Consider the following 6682-nt stretch of genomic DNA (forward strand, 5'->3'; position numbering starts at 1 on the left):
CCATTTTGAAACTCCTCCCTGGCCCTGCTGCTAGTCTATGAGACAAGGAATAACTGTCCTTGTAACTGCAGAGGATAACCTTTTGAACTGCTGCCAAACCAACACAATTCTGCCTGACTACTGCTTCCATTGCCCTCAGTGGGAATGCCATTTCCTAAAGCAGCCCTGAGAATCACACACACACACACACACACACACACACACACACACACACTCACACACACACACACACACTGGCTCTCACACACTCACACACACAGACACACACACACACACTGGCTCTCACACACACACACACACACACACACACACACTGGCTCTCACACACTCACACACACAGACACACACACACACTGGCTCTCACACACACACACACACACACACACACACACACACACTGGCTCTCTCTCACACACACACACACACACTGGCTCTCACACACACACACACACACACACACTCACACACACACACTGGCTCTCACACACACACACACACACACACACTGGCTCTCTCTCACACACACACACACACACACACACTGTCTCTCTCTCACACACACACACACTGTCTCTCTCTCTCACACACACACACACACACACACTGTCTCTCTCTCTCTCTCTCTCTCTCATACACACACACACACTGGCTCTCTCTCTCTCACACACACACACACACACACACTGGCTCTCTCTCTCTCACACACACACACTGGCTTAGAGCTTTGTATGAGTTTGTGAAGCATGTCTGAATACACACTGAATCCTTTCCCAGTTGTCCCAGGGCCAACACCCATTATAAAGACGCCCCACAGTATACCGTGGCTTCAATAGGCTTTCAGATTTCCAATGGCCTTGCTTTCAAAGTACAATGGCTCTGTAACCCTGGAAACACACTCTTCTGAAGATACATGGCAGCGACATGCAGTTCAAGTGGGCAGTACATTGGGCAAGGGCAATCTGCGGGTGCATTTCAGGGCTGTTAAGTATTTCGCTTTTCATTCTCCACTCAAGGTCGCTATGGAAGCAATGTCATGCCCCCTCCCCCCCTGGTTTAATTGTGATTGAGTGCTGTGTTTCTGAGGAGACTATTGATCCTGCCTTTGCTGTGGAGACTGGCAGGAGCAGCTTCTGAAGTGACGGTTCTAGTCTAGTTCTCTCACTGGACGTGTTTTAAGGGCGGGGGTCAAGAATATTGCAGTGGAACATTTTCTGCCATCAAAATATGACAGGGCTGTTGCCTTTGTTCTTCCTAAAATGTACCGAACAAACAACCCCTTAGTGAGGCGCGTTTATGCCCATTACTGCAGTTCAGTACGACGCAAATTAACCATCATTACTGACCACCAGCAGTGGTGCTAATTATCCCTTCAACGCCATTACAGTAAAATGGGAACCACACTTAAAAAGGAAAGAAAGCCATTCTTGTATGTTTTGCTACTATTGTTACAAACTGCAATCTATTGAATTGATCCAACGATGGCAGATTTAAATAGCGGAATAAAACCATCCCCACAGCGCTGCTAGATGCTTGGTAAACAAGTTTAATTATCTCAGCAGCAGTATTTAGATTTACAGTTAAGAGTAGGAGTCTAATATTAGCTCACAGCTGAGTAGATTACAGCAACACAAACCTCAGCTATGGTAAGCGACCACACTACTGTACATGTTCTTAAAATATATCACAAGTCAAAAGCATAGCCTTCAATTCACCAAGGGAATCAGTGCCGTCCAAACTGCACCAGCAACGACAGCATTCACTTGGACATAACAGGTGTGAAAATGTTCAGACGCAAGACATAAATGATTAGCGGACTGGAGAGGGTGTCAGCCAGCAACAGGATTAGCCTGCCGCTGTGCCAGCCTGACTTGAAAAGCTGCAAATCGGTTTGAAGGAAAGAGCCAGTCACTCACACAAAGGCTACCAGAGGCGTGACAGACAAATGAGCGAGAGAGCGCGTTCTGTCGGGTGTGAATAATGACCCAAAATGAGAAGCTGAAACACAGAAAGATTGCATTGGAGCCTGAGAGCGACCGGCACAGCTTCTATAGAGCGAGAAGCAGCCAGGAGTGGTAAGGAACCCTTACCACAGGCTTGGACTACAAGCAAGGCAGATTATTAGGCAGTCACCCTGGTATGGTAGCAGACCGGCACAGATATAGAGGATACACCAGGAACATTCATGTGTAGTTATTCCATGGATGAGGCTAGCCGGCTGGGTTGTCTACGGCTATCCTCATGAGGGCTATATACACGGGACTCCTTGAACGTTCATGGAGTATTGTGTTTATCTATCAAGTACAGTGTATGGAATGTATTTTGAAACATAAACAGCTGCATTCAGAGGATTACTTACCTTAGAACAAGCGTCATTTGGTAACACCTGAGGAACTATGATGCGTTCCTCCTGCGGGCGTTGGCATAGACACCAACACCAACTAATTAGACCACAACGTCAGGCCCCCATTTTACAAACAGGCCCTTTCCAAGGCTATTTTAGCACAGAGCTAAAAAAAGAGGGGGTTAATAAAATCTATCTGTGTTTAATTCAATACAGTTTATTGAATAAATATCGCATGGTGTTCTGGAAAGTGAGCAGCAGCAAACACTTTATCAAATCCAATGATTCAGTACATCATATTATGCTCAGATTACATTTTTTTTTTCCTGTGGTGAAATAACTGAAATATTAGCTGCTGAGCTTTCTTGTCACCTGTTTGGATGCGGTGTGACAAGACATTCTGTCACCATGGAGCCACGTCTCCATGGCAACTCCTCCTGAGTTTTTTTTTCTCCTTTCATTTTTATTTCAGAGAAGCTGAATGGAAAAATTGTTGGACAGGAGAGAATCGTGCTGGAATACAGATTCATTCTTTGATAGAGTGCTAATAGATTTTCAAAGAACACACAAACACACAGTGTCACTGCGGATACCAGTTTAAACACCTTGCAAACACAGAGGAAGAAAACAAACACAAAAAACAAATCAGCCAGGGCATTGTTTCAGGAAGCAGATTTAATCTTGGAGTCTCTCTCCATACACCTTTCCCCCGTTGAAGCAACAAGTGCCTGGAGATCACAGTTAATTGAGCTGTTCCCTGGGGTCTCTGAATCCTGACTCCCCTCAGACCCGAGATGTTTAACTCCAGGCATCTAGTTTGTGTTCCTCTATCAGCCTGTCTGTTGCACTGCTCTGCGTATGATATGGTTTTTGTGTATCTAGCTTACCTGTCAGTTTATTGCTCCTGTACCTTTTCTGCTATTCTAGTGCCTCTGCTGGTCTCTAAATGTAATCACAGAGCGAGTCAATTAGCTCTTATTTGACTGTGTTTTTGCATTCCTGCCAAAACTTATCCCAAGCACGATTAATGTAAGAGCCATTACTGTCAATGTGCTCCGGCTGATGAAAAGGGATTTCCTTTTGTCAGTTTGAAGCCTCGCTAGAGCTTGTGGATAACATCCTGATTAAGCTGTCGTTAGCTGGGGAAACAGGGATAAATCCATAACAAGCTGAAGCTCTGAAAGCCTCCCAGGGTACCTTCTCCACCTGGGAAAAGCTGTGTCCATGTATGAGGTGGAGCAATATGTTTTCAGATCTGCCTGCATAAGGATTAAAACAGTGTCAGAATAATACAAGGGATGGCCCATCTGTTGTCCAGTCTATCATATTCAGACCCTTTGCTTACTATGTACGGTACCCTGGTATCCACTAACATACAACCCTATAGATACATTATTAATCATCTGGGTAGCTCTTTGTTCCCCCAATAGATAAACAAGACCAGGACAACTTTGCGTCTGCTTTTAAAAGGCTTTTCTTGTCCTGATGAACTTTGTTTCCACATTAAAAGTGATCTGCAGATAGAGGTGTGAGGGTTAGCTGTATTAGGAAGCGAGTAAGAGAATCAGACAAGGCTATGTGTGCCTGACACTTACCTGCCAAGAGCCAGGACCCTTGATCCTGCAAATTTCACAATAAACTGAAGACTTGCTGCAACTTCTGGTTGTCTGTCTGCTTCTTATGAGCCTGCATGCACCCTTCATGGACGCTTCACTTCATGGAGGGTAGCTTTATAATGTAAACCCCCTGCCCCCCCCCCCCCCCCCCCCAAAAAAAAAACCCCAGCAAGAATCGAGTTATTCAATCACAAATTCTCTTCATTTATCAAGAGAATCTGTGCCTTTATTAGCTACTGTTTATCCAGGGAGAGGTTTTTTTTATATATTTGAATAATGAATATAGTGGGACATTAATGAGTAATAAACAGCTGCCCGCTCCCTTTGATCCTCTGGAAGCCTCTCAAAGCCTCCCACTGCTCTGCAATTACCAGTTAAATTGGTGCGAGTCCTCCGGCTGTGCTGGGAATTCATGATGTCGAGTCGATGGACGCCCTTGCTTAGTTGATCTTGCGGTGAGGAGGGGTTCAAGGGGACCTCGTGGCACGTGGCAAGTGGCACGCGCTTTTTCTTTTAATTGTTCCTTTAATGGACGATCAGAGTCTGTGAAACCAGCCGAGCAGCAGGAAAACAGAAGACCTTTTCGTTTAGTAAAACGTACAACGCAAGCTAGCAATACCACCTGATGCAACGCGGTGCCCGCTGAAGTTAGCATGTGCACAGTGCAAGTGATGTTCCTCAATCTAGAGGATTAGCATAACATGCCCACCCCCTTCCGGCAAGGACCCCCGCGGCAGGGTTAACTGAATCTACGAGCGGGTCTCATTTTTCAGGGCTGATGCCATGCCTAGCCAGCTTGACGTCTTCCTTCCTTTGGTACAGGAGAGCACGGCGACTAATTGGTAATCCTCAGCACACCTACTGTTAAGGATTTTTGAAGGTCAGCTTGGATCTGACTAGCGTGTTGGACAGCAGCACAGAATCAATGAAAGGGCACCAGGAAGCATAGCTTCACAACGCTCCATCAGAAATCTGAAGGCAAAACTACAAGAATCTAAAACAAGCACACGCGACCCCGCACAGCGCAAGCGAGAGCCTTAACCGCTGTGCACAAGGTTACAGAGCTTTTAACCTGATTGCATTTCACGGGACAGAGTCCGTAATGGCGGTTTTCAATTTGATCCGTCTCTGTGAGGGACAGCCCATTTGCACAAATATCATTTGCAGTTATTTCTTTATCCAACCCTTGTTTGTGGATAATGACAATGTTATTAAAATGAACGTTACCAAAACGATTAGCATAACATGCCTAACGCATGTAAAATGACACACCGCTGGGTTAAATAAAAAGAGAAACATTAAAAAGTTTTCACCAGTGTGTTTTCCTTGTGCAATGACACAATGCATTCATTATTCCTTCATTCACTGTGTAAAAATACCCAACAAACTAGTCTTGTTTTGGAGTCTGAGGTTGTCTGTTTTTTTTATTTTATTTAAGTGCGTTGCCATGGTGATATTGAACACAGTTTCCATGGAGAAATGTTCCTCAAGCTGAATCTCACAGCAGATTGGATTTAACACTTCTCATCCCAGGCCAATGAGATACCGGAGAGCTTGGGATAAACTGTAGGGGAAAATAAAAAAGACTTCAGACTGATTTGCTGCCCCCTTTCTCTCTTTATAAAGATACAGTGTGGCCTAGAAACCAGGGAATGGAAGAAACTGTCGAAATTGTTAAAACACGTCTAAAAAGGTTCATTCTGCTTAAAGTAATTACATTTAAAAACTATAGGCTCAAAGAGTCATCACTCCCCCCCCCCCAACATTCTTAGATCGAGAGACACTCTGCTGTCTTGCCAGTCCTGACTGAAACCAGCTTGCCCTGCACAATCACACCCAGTGATAATGGATCAGCTCCTTTCTCTCCAGTTTAACCAGCTTCCCAGCATGACTGCAGAGCCTCTTACGAGACTAACGAAAGCTACTGACCTGGGTTTTGATTCCCTGATCATTGCATTCCTTGCTCTGATTTATTATTGATCGCGTTTCAGATGTGTATTTATTCTCCTCTTAGCGGAGGGTTGAGGATGGTACTTCGCGGTCCTTCAGATGGAGAAGGTTGTGATGTCACAAAGCTTCTCAATAAGAAGACCTCTTGCCACTGTTGCGGGACCCTGACCCACAATAAGAGGCATTCTAGTGCTCTGAATAGCTGCCCCTCTTGTGTTAAGGTTGATGAGTAGAGGAGGGTAGTCTTGGAAACATGAGTGCTATAAAAGGCTTTGTATTATCATTTCTGACTCATTTGAAAGGACCGAATAGGAAAATTGAATAGAAAAATGTTGACATGTTATGCATTCAAAATCTATTTGAAGTTCTCTATCTGTACATCTATACATCACCAAAATGGACTACTAAAAATTGCCCTGCCGAGACTGAAAAACATATATGCATTATAAACATATATGCATTATGTCTGTCTGTCTATCTATCTATCTATCTATCTATCTATCTATCTATCTATCTATCTATCTATCTATCTATCTATCTGTCTATCTGTCCATCTATCTATCTATCATTACAATCGTACGGGTAACTCCACTTTTAATTGGAAATAAAGTTGATCAAATCCAAGTTAAGGGTGCCTTGTCTCCAAGGACACGATGCACCCTGTTGAAGTCTCTCCCAGCTTTAGTGTGTGCAGCTCCCACAATCGCTCGCTTCAAATCAACTCTCAAGACCCACTTGCTTTTATGCTCTAAGCCTGATATCTGTTATCCGCTGT

Source organism: Acipenser ruthenus, chromosome 29, assembly GCF_902713425.1.
Source record: "Acipenser ruthenus chromosome 29, fAciRut3.2 maternal haplotype, whole genome shotgun sequence".
Classification (NCBI taxonomy): domain Eukaryota; kingdom Metazoa; phylum Chordata; class Actinopteri; order Acipenseriformes; family Acipenseridae; genus Acipenser; species Acipenser ruthenus.